Source organism: Phyllobates terribilis, unplaced genomic scaffold (assembly GCF_046119375.1).
Source record: "Phyllobates terribilis strain yellow unplaced genomic scaffold, ASM4611937v1 Scaffold_12__6_contigs__length_324123572, whole genome shotgun sequence".
Lineage (NCBI taxonomy): Eukaryota > Metazoa > Chordata > Amphibia > Anura > Dendrobatidae > Phyllobates > Phyllobates terribilis.
The window spans coordinates 229,016,839-229,035,120 of record NW_027362772.1 but is presented as its reverse complement, the minus strand read 5'-3'; positions in this window follow the sequence as shown (position 1 = coordinate 229,035,120).

Sequence of the window (18,282 nt, the reverse complement as noted above, 5' to 3'; positions counted from 1 at the left end):
GAAACTAAATGGGAGTAGACACAGATTAGATATTAGAAAAAACTTTTTGACAGTTAGGGTGATTAATGAGTGGAACAGGCTGCCACGAGAGGTGGTGAGTTCCCCTTCAATGGACGTCTTCAAACAGAGGCTGGACAGACATCTGTCTCAGATGATTTAGTGAATCCTGCTTTGAGCAGGGGGTTGGACCAGATGACCCAGGAGGTCCCTTCCAACTCTACCATTCTATGATTCTATGATTACACACTACCTGTGCTGCTTACTACACATTACCTGTGCTGCTTACTACACATTACCTGTGCTGCTTACTACACACTACCTGTCCTGCTTACTATACACTACCAGTGCTTCTTACTACACACTAACTGTGCTGCTTACTACACACTACCTGTCCTGCTTACTACACACTACCTGTGCTGCTTACTACACACTACATGTCCTGCTTACTACAGACTACCTGTGCTGCTCATTACACACTACCTGTGCTGCTCATTACACACTACCTGTGCTGCTCATTACACACTACCTGTGCTGCTTACTACACTCTACCTGTCCTGCTAACTACACACTACCTGTGCTGCTCACTACACATTATCTGTGCTGCTTACTACACACTACCTGTGCTACTTACTACACACTACCTGTGCTGCTAACTACACACTACCTGTGCTGCTCACTACACATTATCAGTGCTGCTTACTATACACTACCTGTCCTGCTTACTACACACTACCTGTGCTGCTAACTACACACTACCTGTGCTGCTCACTACACATTATCTGTGCTGCTTACTACACACTACCTGTGCTACTTACTACACACTACCTGTTCTGCTTACTACACACTACCTGTCCTGCTTACTACACACTACCTGTGCTGCTTATTTCACACTACCTGTGCTGCTTGCTACACACTACCTGTGCTGCTTACTACACACTACCTGTGCTGCTTACTACACACTATCTGTGCTGCTTACTATACACTACCTGTCCTGCTTGCTACACACTACGTGTCCTGTTTACTACACACTACGTGTGCTGCTTATTACACACTACTTGTGCTGCTTATTACACATTACCTGTGCTGTTTACTACACACTACCTGTGCTGCTTACTACACACTACCTGTGCTGCTTATTCCACACTACCTGTCCTGCTTACTACACACTACCTGTCCTGCTTATTACACACTACCTGTGGTGCTTATTACACACTACCTGTCCTGCTTACTACACACTACCTGTGCTGCTTATTAAACACTACATGTCCTGCTCACTACACACTACCTGTCCTGCTTACTACACACTACCTGTGCTACTTACTATACACTACCTGTGCTGCTTACTACTCACTACCTGTGCTGCATATTACGCACTACCTGTCCTGCTTATTACACACTACCTGTGCTGCTTATTACACACTACCTGTGCTGCTTATTACACACTACCTGTCCTGCTTACTACACACTACCTGTGCTGCTTACTACACACTATCTGTGCTGCTTACTATACACTACCTGTCCTGCTTACTACACACTACGTGTCCTGTTTACTACACACTACGTGTGCTGCTTATTACACACTACTTGTGCTGCTTATTACACATTACCTGTGCTGCTTACTACACACTACCTGTGCTGCTTACTACACACTACCTGTGCTGCTTACTCCACACTACCTGTCCTGCTTACTACACACTACCTGTCCTGCTTATTACACACTACCTGTGGTGCTTATTACACACTACCTGTCCTGCTTACTACACACTACCTGTGCTGCTTATTAAACACTACATGTCCTGCTCACTACACACTACCTGTCCTGCTTACTACACACTACCTGTGCTACTTACTATACACTACCTGTGCTGCTTACTACACACTACCTGTGCTGCTTACTACTCACTACCTGTGCTGCATATTACGCACTACCTGTCCTGCTTATTACACACTACCTGTGCTGCTTATTACACACTACCTGTGCTGCTTATTACACACTACCTGTCCTGCTTACTACACACTACCTGTGCTGCTTATTAAACACTACCTGTCCTGCTCACTGCACACTACCTGTCCTTCTTACTGCACACTACCTGTGCTGCTTACTACACCCTACCTGTGCTGCTTACTACACACTACCTGTGCTGGTTACTCCACACTACCTGTCCTGCTTACTACACACTACCTGTGCTGCTTATTACACATTACCTGTGCTGCTTATTACACACTACCTGTCCTGCTTACTACACACTACATGTGCTGCTTACTACACACTACCCGTGCTGCTTACTACACACTACCTGTCCTGCTTATTACACACTACCTGTCCTGCTTATTGCACACTACCTGTCCTGCTTATTACACTCTACCTGTCCTGCTTACTACACACTACCTGTGCTACTGACTATACACTACCTGTGCTGCTTACTACACACTACCTGTGCTGCTTACTACACACTACCTGTGCTGCCTTTTTAACACTACCTGTCCTGCTCACTACACACTACCTGTGCTGCTTACTACACACTACTTGTCCTGCTTACTACACAACTCCTGTGCTGCTTACTTCACACTACCTGTGCTGCTTACTACACACTACCTGTGCTGCTTATTACACACTACCTGTGCTGCTTATTACTCACTACCTGTCCTGCTTACTACACACTACCTGTGCTGCTTATTACACATTACCTGTGCTCCTTATTACACACTACCTGTCCTGCTTACTACACACTACCTGTGCTGCTTATTACACACTACCTGTGCTGCTTATTACTCACTACCTGTCCTGCTTACTACACACTACCTGTGCTGCTTATTACACATTACCTGTGCTCCTTATTACACACTACCTGTGCTGCTTACTACACACTACCTGTCCTGCTTATTGCACACTACCTGTCCTGCTTATTACACTCTACCTGTCCTGCTTACTACACACTACCTGTGCTACTTACTATACACTACCTGTGCTGCTTACTACACACTACCTGTGCTGCCTATTTAACACTACCTGTCCTGCTCACTACACACTACCTGTGCGGCTTACTACACACTAACTGTGCTACTTACTACACACTACCTGTGCTGCTTACTGCACAGTACCTGTGCTGCTCATTACACACTACCTGTGCTGCTCATTACACGCTACCTGTCCTGCTTACTACACACTACCTATGCTGCTCACTACACACTACCTGTGCTGCTCATTACACACTACCTGTGCTGCTAACTACACACTACCTGTTCTGCTCACTACACATTATCTGTGCTGCTTACTACACACTACCGGTGCTACTTTCTACACACTACCTGTCATGCTTACTACACACTACTTGTGCTACTTACTATACACTACCTGTGCTGCTTACTACACACTACCTGTGCTGCTTACTACACACTACCTGTGCTGCTTACTACACACTACCTGTGATGTTTACTACACACTACCAGTGCTGCTTATTACACACTACCTGTCCTGCTTACTACACACTACCTGTGCTGCTTACTACACACTACCTGTGCTGCTAACTACACACTACCTGTGCTGCTTACTACACACTACCTGTCCTGCTTACTACACACTACCTGTCCTGCTTACTAAACACTACCTGTGCTGCTTATTACACACTACCTGTGCTGCTTACTACACACTACCTGTGCTGCTTATTTAACACTACCTGTCCTGCTTACTACACACTACCTGTGCTGCTTACTACACTCTACCTGTCATGCTTACTACATACTACCTGTCCTGCTTACTATACACTACCAGTGCTTCTTACTACACACTACCTGTGCTGCTTGCTACACACTACCTGTGCTGCTTACTACACACTACCTGTGCTGCTTACTACACACTACCTGTGATGTTTACTACACACTACCTCTGCTGCTTACTACACACTACCTGTGCTGCTAACTACACACTACCTGTGCTGCTTACTACACACTACCTGTGCTGCTTATTTAACACTACCTGTCCTGCTCACTACACACTACCTGTGCGGCTTACTACACACTAACTGTGCTACTTACTACACACTACCTGTGCTGCTTACTACACACTACCTGTGCTGCTCATTACACACTACCTGTGCTGCTCATTACACACTACCTGTCCTGCTTAGTACACACTACCTATGCTGCTCACTACACACTACCTGTGCTGCTCATTACACACTACCTGTGCTGCTCATTACACACTACCTGTCCTGCTTAGTACACACTACCTGTGCTGCTAACTACACACTACCTGTTCTGCTCACTACACATTATCTGTGTTGCTTACTACACACTACCTGTGCTACTTACTACACACTACCTGTCATGCTTACTACACACTCCCTGTGCTACTTACTATACACTACCTGTGCTGCTTACTACACACTACCTGTGCTGCTTACTACACACTACCTGTGCTGCTTACTACACACTACCTGTGATGTTTACTACACACTACCTGTGCTGCTTACTACACACTACCTGTGCTGCTAACTACACACTACCTGTGCTGCTCACTACACATTATCTGTGCTGCTTACTACACACTACCTGTGCTACTTACTACACACTACCTGTGCTGCTTACTACACACTACCTGTGCTGCTTACTACACACTACCTGTGCTGCTTATTTCACACTACCTGTAGTGCTTACTACACACTACCTGTGCTGCTTACTACACACTACCTGTGCTGCTTACTATACACTACCTGTCCTGCTTACTACACACTACCTGTCCTGTTTACTACACACTACCTGTGCTGCTTATTACACACTACCTGTGCTGCTTACTACACATTACCTGTGCTGCTTACTACAGACTACCTGTCCTGCTTACTACATACTACCTGTCCTGCTTACTATACACTACCAGTGCTTCTTACTACACACTACCTGTGCTGCTTACTACACACTACCTGTGCTGCTTACTACACACTACCTGTGCTGCTTACTACACACTACCTGTGATGTTTACTACACACTACCTCTGCTGCTTACTACACACTACCTGTGCTGCTAACTACACACTACCTGTGCTGCTCACTACACATTATCTGTGCTGCTTACTACACACTACCTGTGCTACTTACTACACACTACCTGTGCTGCTTACTACACACTACCTGTCCTGCTTACTACACTCTACCTGTGCTGCTTATTTCACACTACCTGTGGTGCTTACTACACACTACCTGTGCTGCTTACTACACACTACCTGTGCTGCTTACTACACACTACCTGTGCTGCTTACTATACACTACCTGTCCTGCTTACTACACACTACCTGTCCTGTTTACTACACACTACCTGTGCTGCTTATTACACACTACCTGTGCTGCTTACTACACATTACCTGTGCTGCTTACTACACACTACCTGTCCTGCTTACTACATACTACCTGTCCTGCTTACTATACACTACCAGTGCTTCTTACTACACACTACCTGTGCTGCTTACTACACACTACCTGTGCTGCTTACTACACACTACCTGTGCTGCTTACTACACACTACCTGTGATGTTTACTACACACTACCTCTGCTGCTTACTACACACTACCTGTGCTGCTAACTACACACTACCTGTGCTGCTCACTACACATTATCTGTGCTGCTTACTACACACTACCTGTGCTGCTTACTGCACACTACCTGTCCTGCTTACTACACACTACCTGTGCTGCTTATTTCACACTACCTGTGGTGCTTACTACACACTACCTGTGCTGTTTACTACACACTACCTGTGCTGCTTACTACACACTACCTGTGCTGCTTACTATACACTACCTGTCCTGCTTACTACACACTACCTGTCCTGTTTACTACACACTACCTGTGCTGCTTATTACACACTACCTGTGCTGCTTACTACACATTACCTGTGCTGCTTACTACACACTACCTGTCCTGCTTACTACATACTACCTGTCCTGCTTACTATACACTACCAGTGCTGCTTACTACACACTACCTCTCCTGCTTACTACACAGTACCTGTGCTGCTTACTACACACTACCTGTCCTGCTTACTACAGACTATCTGTCCTGCTTACTACACTCAACCTGTGCTGCTTATTACACGCTACCTGTGCTGCTTACTACACACTACCTGTCCTGGTTACTACACACTACCTGTGCTGGTTATTACACAAAACCTGTGCTGCTTACTACACACTACCTGTGCTGCTTACTACACACTTCCTGTGCTTCTTACTACACACTACCTGTCCTTCTTAGTACACACTACCTGTCCTGCTTACTACACACTACCTGTGCTACTTACTAAACACTACCTGTCCCGCTTACTACACACTACCTGTCCTGCTTACTAGACACTACCTGTGCTGCTTATTACACACAACCTGTGCTGCTTACTACACACTACCTGTGCTGCTTACTACACACTTCCTATGCTGCTTACTACACACTACCTGTCCTGCTTACTACACACTACCTGTCCTGCTTACTACACTCTACCTGTCCTGCTTACTACACGCTTCCTGTGCTGCTTACTACTCACTGCCTGTGCTGCTTATTACACACTACCTGTGCTGCTTATTACACACTACCTGTCCTGCTTACTACACACTACCTGTCCTGCTTACTACACACTACCTGTGCTGCTTACTACACACTACCTGTCCTGCTTACTACACACTACCTGTCCTGCTTACTAAACACTACCTGTGCTGCTTACTACACACTATCTGTGCTGCTTATTACACACTACCTGTGCTGCTTATTACACCCTACCTGTCCTGCTTACTACACACTACCTGTCCTGCTTACTACACACTTCCTTTCCTGCTTACTACACACTACCTGTCCTGCTTATTAAACACTACCTGTCCTGCTCACTACAAACTACCTGTCCTGCTTACTACACACTACCTGTGCTACTTACTATACACTACCTGTCCTGCTTACTACGCACTACCTGTGCTGCTTACTACACACTACCTGTGCTGCTTACTACACACTACCTGTTCTACTTACTATACACTACCTGTCCTGCTTACTACGCACTACCTGTGCTGCTTACTACACACTACCTGTGCTGCTTACTATACTCTACCTGTCATGCTTACTACACACTACCTGTGCTGCTTACTACACACTACCTGTCCTGCTTAGTACACACTACCTGTGCTGCTTATTACACACTACCTGTCCTGCTTACTACACACTACCTGTCCTGCTTACTACACACTACCTGTCCTGCTTACTAAACACTACCTGTGCTGCTTACTACACACTACCTGTGCTGCTTATTACACACTACCTGTCCTGCTTACTACACACTACCTGTCCTGCTTACTACACACTACCTTTCATGCTTACTACACACTACCTGTGCTGCTTACTACACACTACCTGTCCTGCTTACTACACACTACCTGTCCTGCTTACTAAACACTACCTGTGCTGCTTACTACACACTACCTGTGCTGCTTATTACACACTACCTGTGCTGCTTATTACACACTACCTGTCCTGCTCACTACAAACTACCTGTCCTGCTTACTACACACTACCTGTGCTACTTACTATACACTACCTGTCCTGCTTACTACGCACTACCTGTGCTGCTTACTACACACTACCTGTGCTGCTTACTACACACTACCTGTTCTACTTACTATACACTACCTGTCCTGCTTACTACACACTACCTGTGCTGCTTACTACACACTACCTGTTCTACTTACTATACACTACCTGTCCTGCTTACTACACACTACCTGTGCTGCTTACTACACACTACCTGTCCTGCTTAGTACACACTACCTGTGCTGCTTATTACACACTACCTGTCCTGCTTATGACGCGCCCCTGGGCCTGCTGTGTCGCGCAGCGTCTCGCGCACGGGGGCTTACCCGGAACCGGATCAGATGAGGGTTGTAGTCTCCGAGTGGCGGGGACCCGGTCCGTGCCCAGGGAGTTAACTCAGTGTGTGGCAGTCTTGATAGATGTTATTTGAGAGTCGACTACGCCACCCGTTGATTTGCAGCTATGGAGCTGCCGCTGCAGGGCAGACCGCTGAGGCCGGTGTAGAATTGTGCAGCGTGATAGTATAACCCCCAACGGGAGGGGTATGGCCTCAGGGCAGCCGACGTGGAAGATGAGGGTAGCAGGAACCACTCAGAGACGGTGCGGTGTAATTCAGGGTCTTTACTGGTAACAACGATAGACCCTCCCGGAGTACTTGCTAGCGAACGGGGCCTGGTCAGTCCTTGAGCAGATGGGATCTCCCCTGGCCAGGCAGAGTTGTAGGCCTCCCAAACTGACTGTACTCTTCTGGCTACCTTGCTAGAAGCGGATAAAAGTAGCCCACGTCCCTGAGTGTACCGTGTGGTGCTCACCCGTATGGCCGGTGACTCGGGGCCTTCTAATGGCTTCCGCTCCACGATGGCGGCGCTGGTCCCACGCGTGTGACCGTGCCTTCGGGTTTCTGGGCCTGAGGACCTGAAATCCCCTGCCGGTCGGCTTCTGCTGCTGGGTAAGAGTTAGTCCCCACAGCCTCGGACGCCGGGTCCGGTAAGAAAGCTTCTCAGTCAGGGCGAGCTCTGCAGCTGCCAGCCCCTGACTTGTAGTAGTATTGCTCCCACTGAGCTTCTGCTGTTTCTTCCTGTGACTGTTTCTTGTCTCTACTCTCCTTGACTGCTCACCCTGCTTCAGCCCCGGGTTTATATAGGGGAAGTTCTTCCCCTCCCAAGACTGGGCAGGAGGTGTGGCATGCACAGGATCCCTGACCAAAGGACCTCCCACCTGCTCTCAGACGTAATATCTCTATCACTGTGGCAACCAGACCCCTGGGGTGTCACATTCCCCCCTAGTGAAATTTAGTACTCCGAGACTAAACATATTTTTTTAGAAAAACATAACAAGGTATAACAATAACAATACAATAAGAAAAACACATAAGCTGGTTGCGGCGTGTCCGCAACCGGGTGCAGTCTTTGAAGAAAGCAAGGTGTCCATTTCACCAAAACAGGGAGACGTAACCAGGTAAGGGTCTGTCCTACCCCGAGTCCTTAACAGTCTCTAGTCCATCCTGGGTTACGCTCCAACTATGTACAAGGATTCCCGGTAAATCCACCAAGGACTCCTAAAAATAACTGGAAACACAAAATTATACACAAGCAACAATACACAGATAAACATAAATAAAACAATTTATACACTTCAAATCCTCCAGTGTGCGGGTAACTGGCCTCTAGTGGCCCTAGTGGACCTACGGAGCTGACTGTCTGGCCCTGAACTACAGGGTGTAGGAGCTGTCAAGGGTAAACTGGGCAGCTGTCTACCGGCTCTTTGTCTCACTAGGGGTACGGCAGGCTCACTATAAGCAGAGGGTTGATCCTCCTGTTCTGCTTGTGTGGAGTCTTCTGCCTCCTGGACCGGCTGTTCTTCCAGCTCTACCTGTTGCTCCGTAGGTGCTTGGGATGCTGGTTGGAGGAAGGTGAGTACGGGTACCACAACTGCACCATTGACTTGAGTCCAAGACCGAGGGAAGTCTCCGAGCACAGTACTAACCATATCTTCCCTTTCCTCTACGGGTCGAGGGTCTTCTTGCTCTCCTTCTGGGTTCCGTAGCTGTTCGGGACACTTCTTCAGGTGATCCCGGGATACAATGGCTGTGGTTTCCCCTCCGTCTTTACTGATGGTACAGACCTTTGGGTTGTCGTGGCTTGAGGGCAGTACGGTGTACGGGTCCTTCTCCCACTGGTCGTCCAACTTGTGGAGCCGTCTCTTCCTCTTCAAGACCTGCTCTCCGGGTACCAGGGGAACAGCGGGAGCATACTGGTTGTAAGTTTTCTCTTGTCTTTCCCTAGCCTGACAGAGACTTCGCTCCACGCTCTCCTGTACTCTCCGGTACTGCTGCTGCCTCTCTGTGTCCCAGTCTGCTTCTGGTGAAGTGTCCTCGGGTGTCAGGACTCCCATTTCCAGGTCAACAGGTAACTTACCAGGTCTTGCCCTCATTAGGTAAGCCGGGGTACAGTTGGTGGAACCTACCGGGATGTGGTTGTATAGGTCCACCAGATCGGGCAACTTCTCAGGCCACAGACTGCGTTCTTCCAGGGGCAACGTTTTTAGAAGATCCATTACCACCTGGTTCATTTTCTCACAAAGTCCATTAGTTTGCGGATGGTAGGGTGTCGTCCTTATCTTCCGGCAGCCATACAGATTGCAGAATTCCTGGAAGACCTCCGCTTCAAAGGCAGGTCCCTGGTCCGTCAGCACTTGGTCCGGGTACCCGTGTGGACGGCAAAAGTGCTGCTGGAAGGCTCTAGCTGCTGTTTGAGCCGTTAAGTCCTTGACGGGGACGACAACCAGAAACCGGGAGTAATGATCCACGATGGTTAACGCGTAGACGTAGCCACTTCTGCTTGGGGTCAGTTTTACATGATCCAAGGCTACCAGTTCCAACGGTTGCCGGGTGACGATGGACTGCAGGGGAGTCTTCTGGCTGGCACGGTCCTTCCTTCTCAGGTTGCACGGGCCACAGTCTCTGCACCACTTCTCGATGGTTCCCCTCATGCCTACCCAGTGGAACCGCTCGCGCAGCAGGAACTCCAGCTTCTTCCACCCGAAGTGTCCAGCTCCGTCGTGGTATGCCTCCATCACCATGGCTGCGTCTCTTCGTGGCACCACTACTTGCCAGAGTAATTCATGCGTCCGGGAGTTAACCATTCTGCGGCACAACTTCCCTTTGTAAAGGAACAGTCGACTCTTCTCTGCCCATAGTTGTTTGGCTTCCTCCGGAGCGTCTGGTTCAAGGCGAGCCTCCGGCCGAGTCAGCATCTCCTTCACCAGTCGGATGGCAGGGTCGCTGTCTTGCGTTTCCGCCCAGTTGTAGTGGGGTAAGGGGTTCAACGTAGCAGCCTGCTTACTCCTTACCCGGTGGGAATACTGGATAGTCCCATGACGGTGGAACGCAGGGAGTTCAACTTCTTCCAGTCCCTCCGGATCTTCTCCTCCGTCCGGCAGGTTGGGCATCCTGGACAGGGCGTCCGCGTTGGTATTGGAGCGTCCTGCCCGGTATTTGATTGTGAACTCGTAGTTGGACAGACGGGCCATCCACCTCTGCTCCAGGGCACCGAGTCTTGCCGTGTCCAGGTGTGTCAACGGGTTGTTATCCGTGTACACGGTGAACCGGGAAGAAGCGAGGTAATGCTTAAAGCGCTCGGTGACTGCCCATACTACGGCCAGGAACTCTAACTTAAATGAGCTGTAATTCTCGGGGTTCCTTTCGGTGGGTCGCAGTTTTCGGCTGGCGTAGGCGATTACTCGTTCCTTCCCCTGCTGGATCTGGGACAGTACGGCTCCTAGCCCGATGTTACTGGCATCGGTGTAGAGGATAAAGGGCTGGCTAGAATCCGGGTACGCCAGGATTTCGTCCCCCGTGAGGGCCATCTTCAGCTGGCGGAAAGATTCTTCTTCCAGCTCCTCCCATTTGAAGGGCGGCTTCTGGTTCTTGGCCTTCCGGGACTGGCCTATCAGGAGGTCCTGCATAGGTGCTGCCTTTTTGGTGAAACCGGGAATAAACCTTCGGTAGTAGCCTACCAACCCGAGGAACTGCCGCACTTCTTTTACGCTGGAGGGGCTTGGCCATTCCTTAATTGCGGTGATCTTATCAGGGTCGGGAGCCACTCCGTCAGCGCTCACCACGTGTCCCAGGTACTGCACCTTTGGTTTCAGGAGGTGACACTTGGAGGGTTTCACCTTTAGGCCGTAACTTGCCAGAGCTTCGAACACTTCCGCCAGGTGTTTCAGGTGGTCCTCATACGTCTTGGAATATACGATGACATCGTCCAGGTACAACAGGACCGTCTCGAAGTTTCTGTGGCCCAGACAACACTCCATTAGTCGTTGGAAGGTTCCTGGTGCGTTGCAGAGTCCGAACGGCATGCAGGTGAACTCGCTAAGTCCCATCGGGGTGGTGAATGCGGTCTTCTCCCGGTCCGCCTCTGCTACAGGAACCTGCCAGTACCCGCTAGTGAGATCCAAGGTAGAGAAGAAGTTAGCAGATCTTAAAGCAGCCAATGACTCCTCTATCCTTGGTAAGGGGTACGCATCCTTGTGTGTGATACGGTTGATTTTCCGGTAATCTACACACATCCTCATGGTGTTGTCTTTTTTTCTGACTAAGACTAGTGGAGCTGCCCAGGGGCTACAGCTATCCCTGATCACCCCAGCCTCCTTCATGTCTCTAAGCATCCCCTTGGCGTGTTGGTAGTGTGCAGGGGGTACGGGTCGATACCTCTCTTTTATGGGAGGATGGTCTCCCGTGGGGATGTGGTGTTCTACCCCCTTGACTCGCCCGAAGTCTAACGGGTGTTTACTAAACACTCTCTCGTACTCTCGAACCACCCGATAGACTCCCTGTTTCTGATGTGAGGGAGTGGAGTCAGTACCCAAATGTAGTTGCTGACACCAGTCCTCCATTGTTTTCTTAGAGCCGTTACCTTCCTCCGGGTGAGATGGAGGCAAGGGTTCCACAGATTGTATAGCATTTTGGTTAATGGTATATAATTTGGCTAGCGTGGCATACCGGGGCAGGTACACTTCCCTCTTCCCGATATTGATTATGCGAACGGGCACCCTCCCATGGCGTACATTAACCACCCCCCGTGCTGTCAAGATGGTGGGCCTACTGTCTGAGTAAACTGGTTCTACCATTGCCTGGTAATCTCTACCTCTCAGACCAATAGCTGCCCGGCACCAAATCATCATTTCACTTTTTGGGGGCATGGCAATAGGAAAAGGGTCACACATTCTTACGCTACCAATCTCACCGCCGGAGAGTTCCACCTGTTGCCGTCGCATCAGTGCCCAGATCTCTTTCTGGAGCACCCGCTGCTCGCCGGAGCTGGCGTTCTTGGCAACCTGCTGTAAAAGGAAAATCACCTCTGCAAGACAATTTTCAATTACATTAGTTCCTAGAGTTATTTTTGGGTGACTCTCATGTTTGTCAATATCTACAATGATCAGTCCCTGTGCTGCCAGTTCAACTCTACCGATTTTGATGGTCACCTCTTTAAATCCGATCTGTGGCACGGGCTGGCCATTGCTGGCGATGATACTCAAGTCGTCGTCAGGGTAGCGGGTAATATCCGAGTCATTCCAGTACTGCTTAAAGAGCACGTACGGGATGGTGGTGACCTGTGACCCGGTGTCCAGTAGGGCACTCATGGGAATGCCATCCAATACCACAGGCAAGACTGGACGTCCTCCCACATATCTGTCGCGCCAGTTCGATGGGCCTGGTGATCTTTTTCCTGGGGGTTGGCCCTCTACCCCAGGTTGTGCCCGTTTAAAGAACAGTACCTTGCCATATGTCCGGGTTGATTGCAGCGGCGGCAGATGGGTCGTCCGTCTTCGCTGTATCGGTCACTGGGTCTTCCTCTGGCCGGTGGGGTCCTCCTTGGTCGACGCCACGGGATGTCCTCCGGTCCGGATGCCAGCTGGATCTTCCCTGGGGTGGAAACCTGTAAAGACTGCACAGTTCGGGTTAGCGCAGCAACGCTCTTAGCTAGCTCTTGGACCTGATGGTGTAGGTCTGGAGCCGGGTCATTGTCCAAAGCCTGCGCATCAGCTCCCACAGGCCCTGCCGACAAGGGCGCCGCCTCCTGGTGGTAAGTGATAGCTGGGCGCCTGTGGGTCACAACGCCACCCGGTGCCGGTTCTCGGAGCACCCGGATGGCTCTGTCCTTGAACTGTGCAAAGCCCAGATGGGGATCCTGTAAGGCCATCGCCCGCAACTGGGTTCGGTGGGCATTACAATATAGTCCCTCTATAAATTGTTCGGTCAACAGCCTGTCCTCGTTTCCCACTCCATCAGGGTCGGTCTGCTTAATGGCCCTCAGGGCCTCTTGTAGGTTTAGTGCATAGTCCCTTATACTCTCATGCGCTCGCTGCTTGCACCCGTAGAATCTAAGCTTAATCTCGGCTGAGGTGCGGGTATCAAAGGTATCCTTCAGCCGGGTTAGTATCCCTGCGACAGTCTTCCTCCCAGGTGGCCAGGATTTTACTTCCCTTTTGGCTGCCCCGGTTAGTTGGGCCACCAGGATGCTCACTTTTTGCTCTTCTGTGAGGGGGTACACCTGGAAGAGGCTATCCAGCTTTTCTCTAAAGTCATGCAGGGTATGTGACTCCCCTGAGTACTGGGGTAGCCAAGCTGCTCCCGGGATATAGGGCATGGTGAAGGGCATAACTGCAGCAGCGGTGGCGCTGGCGGGGGTTGAGGCAATGAAGCTCTCCTCCGCATCCGACATCTTCCTCCCCCCTAGTGGACCGTGGCCTACCTTGCGATGATCCTGTTCCGTAGGCCGCGGCTCCGCAGTAGATCGTCAGGGTTGAGGACCTTCCGTCGCGCTCCGGTGACGTCGGCGTCTGCTGGGCTCCTTCCAGGACCTTACGCAACGTCCGGACGTGAGGCGGGGCTTCAGTTCTCGCGCGCTTTCGGAGTCCACGCCCCTCTTCTTCCCGCGCGGCGTCCTCAAGATGGCGTCCAACGGCGGGAAAACTCCACGGATGGCGGGAAGAAGGCTGAAGATGGCGCCGGATGGCGGGAATCTTCACAGATGGCGGGAAGAAGGCTGAAAATGGCGCCGGATGGCGGGAATCTTCACCGATGGCGGGAAAACTTCACGGATGGTAAGTTTTAAAAGTCTATTTTTCAGGCACGCAGTACCCGGTGGTTGCGGGCACGAAATCCTGCCGACTACGCCAAAGTTGACGCGCCCCTGGGCCTGCTGTGTCGCGCAGCGTCTCGCGCACGGGGGCTTACCCGGAACCGGATCAGATGAGGGTTGTAGTCTCCGAGTGGCGGGGACCCGGTCCGTGCCCAGGGAGTCAACTCAGTGTGTGGCAGTCTTGATAGATGTTATTTGAGAGTCGACTACGCCACCCGTTGATTTGCAGCTATGGAGCTGCCGCTGCAGGGCAGACCGCTGAGGCCGGTGTAGAATTGTGCAGCGTGATAGTATAACCCCCAACGGGAGGGGTATGGCCTCAGGGCAGCCGACGTGGAAGATGAGGGTAGCAGGAACCACTCAGAGACGGTGCGGTGTAATTCAGGGTCTTTACTGGTAACAACGATAGACCCTCCCGGAGTACTTGCTAGCGAACGGGGCCTGGTCAGTCCTTGAGCAGATGGGATCTCCCCTGGCCAGGCGGAGTTGTAGGCCTCCCAAACTGACTGTACTCTTCTGGCTACCTTGCTAGAAGCGGATATAAGTAGCCCACGTCCCTGAGTGTACCGTGTGGTGCTCACCCGTATGGCCGGTGACTCGGGGCCTTCTAATGGCTTCCGCTCCACGATGGCGGCGCTGGTCCCACGCGTGTGACCGTGCCTTCGGGTTTCTGGGCCTGAGGACCTGAAATCCCCTGCCGGTCGGCTTCTGCTGCTGGGTAAGAGTTAGTCCCCACAGCCTCGGACGCCGGGTCCGGTAAGAAAGCTTCTCAGTCAGGGCGAGCTCTGCAGCTGCCAGCCCCTGACTTGTAGTAGTATTGCTCCCACTGAGCTTCTGCTGTTTCTTCCTGTGACTGTTTCTTGTCTCTACTCTCCTTGACTGCTCACCCTGCTTCAGCCCCGGGTTTATATAGGGGAAGTTCTTCCCCTCCCAAGACTGGGCAGGAGGTGTGGCATGCACAGGATCCCTGACCAAAGGACCTCCCACCTGCTCTCAGACGTAATATCTCTATCACTGTGGCAACCAGACCCCTGGGGTGTCACACTTACTACACACTACCTGTCCTGCTTACTACACACTACCTGTCCTGCTTACTAAACACTACCTGTGCTGCTTACTACACACTACCTGTGCTGCTTATTACACACTACCTGTCCTGCTTACTACACACTACCTGTCCTGCTTACTACACACTACCTTTCATGCTTACTACACACTACCTGTGCTGCTTACTACACACTACCTGTCCTGCTTACTACACACTACCTGTCCTGCTTACTAAACACTACCTGTGCTGCTTACTACACACTACCTGTGCTGCTTATTACACACTACCTGTGCTGCTTATTACACACTACCTGTCCTGCTTACTACATACTACCTGTCCTGCTTACTACACACTACCCGTCCTGCTTATTAAACACTACCTGTCCTGCTTACTACACACTACCTGTGCTACTTACTATACACTACCTGTGCTGCTTACTACACACTACCTGTTCTGCTTACTGCACACTACCTGTGCTGCTTACTACTCACTACCTGTGCTGCTTACTACACACTACCTGTGCTGCTTACTACACTCTACCTGTCATGCTTACTACACACTACCTGTGCTGCTTACTACACTCTACCTGTCATGCTTACTACACACTACCTGTGCTGCTTACTATACACTACCTGTGCTGCTTACTACACACTACCTGTCCTGCTTACTACACACTACCTGTGCTGCTTACTACACACTACCTGTGCTGCTTACTACACACTCCCTGTGCTGCTTACTACACACTACCTGTCCTGCTTACTACACACTACCTGTCCTGCTTATTACACACTACCTGTGCTGCTTACTATACACTACCTGTGTTGCTTACTACACACTACCTGTCCTGCTTATTACACACTACCTTTGCTGCTTACTATACACTACCTGTGCTGCTTACTATACACTACCTGTCCTGCTTACTACACACTACCTGTCCTGCTTATTACACACTACCTGTGCTGCTTACTATACACTACCTGTGTTGCTTATTACACACTACCTGTGCTGCTTACTACACACTACCTGTGCTGCTTACTACACACTACCTGTCCTGCTTATTACAGACTACCTGTGCTGCTTACTACACACTACCTGTGCTGCTTACTACACACTACCTGTGCTGCTTACTGTATGTTCATTATGTGATGAAGATAAGAGGCCTTTTCTCCTATACGACTACTGTATGGAAAAAATAATGCACAAACCTAGAAATATGTATAAATGCAGAGCAGTCAGAGCACTATTGCCGCTATCCATACTGTATCTGCTTTAGGTCACTAGTCAAGGCTCATAAGACTGGTTGTTCTCTTTACTTTCCTGCATTTAAATGTAGCAAACAATTTGCATTTTCCTGTGCTGTGTAATTGTTTACTGAGGGGGTTGCTCAGGTACATGGGAAGCACTATGCACAGCAAGAATGGAGGTAATGGAGGTATTATGAGCTGGGTTCACACACACGCATATATATACAAATGAATAAATTAATAATAATAATAATACAATTAAAAAATATGTCTTTTTAATTTTATTATTATTATTTATTCGCACTCACATTTTTCCTTTGTGCTGGACAAAAAGTTCCCATTTAGCAGAATCCATGAATTATTAGATGCTGGATTACAAGAAATTTACTAGATAAGTACCTAAGGGTTTTGGTTTATTCCTAGGGGTCGCACACACTCTCTTGGTGCCCTAGGCAGGGGTTTAGAATGCACCCCCTCCCCTGATATATGAGGATCAGCATTATAGCTGGTAGATTTACAATTATTTTTTCCTTGTTCCTCTTCATGGAAACAATGATTAGCAAAAGGCGCCTTTCCGATCGTGAAAGTTTATTCCTATATCACTTGGCTAAGAGGGTGTAGGGATAATAATTGCAACCAGACCTTGGATCCTGAGGTTGAGTGAAGTGCAGGGGTCCTGTTACCAACTTTGCATTAAAGGGAATGTATGAAAATCCTGTGTTGCATTTTTTTTGCTTTTCAGCAGGTGGCGCTCTTGCACTGAAAACACAATTAGAGTTTATTTAGGAAGTGCAAACATTGCTCCAGGCAGATCCTATTTGATTGGTTACCATTGGCAGTGTGTGGCCTCGTTCAGACAACACTTATTTTGTTTTTTTATATTGCTTGTGTACAAAAGAAATAGTGGCTCAGGTGAGCGTTTTCCCACAGAAGCTGAAAGTTCAAATACACTAGTATTTTTGGATCAAATTCAATGGGTGCATTAAAAATAAACAGATGCCAAACACACCATTCGTACGGCATCAATTTTTAACTAATATATTGCGATTAATAACATCGGAAAATTACTTGGTCATCTTATTATTTTCTTTTTTTTTTAAAAAAATTGTGGATGTAGAAAAACAGACATAAAAAATGGACACATAAAAAACCATTGAAAAAATCGTTCATTATTTTCTGGAATGAAAAGGAAGATTGTATAGACACTAGTCTAAAGGAGTTGTCAAGGATCAAGGATTGGAAAAAAACAAAACATGACTTAATTTCTAAAAAAAATAGTGAGGAG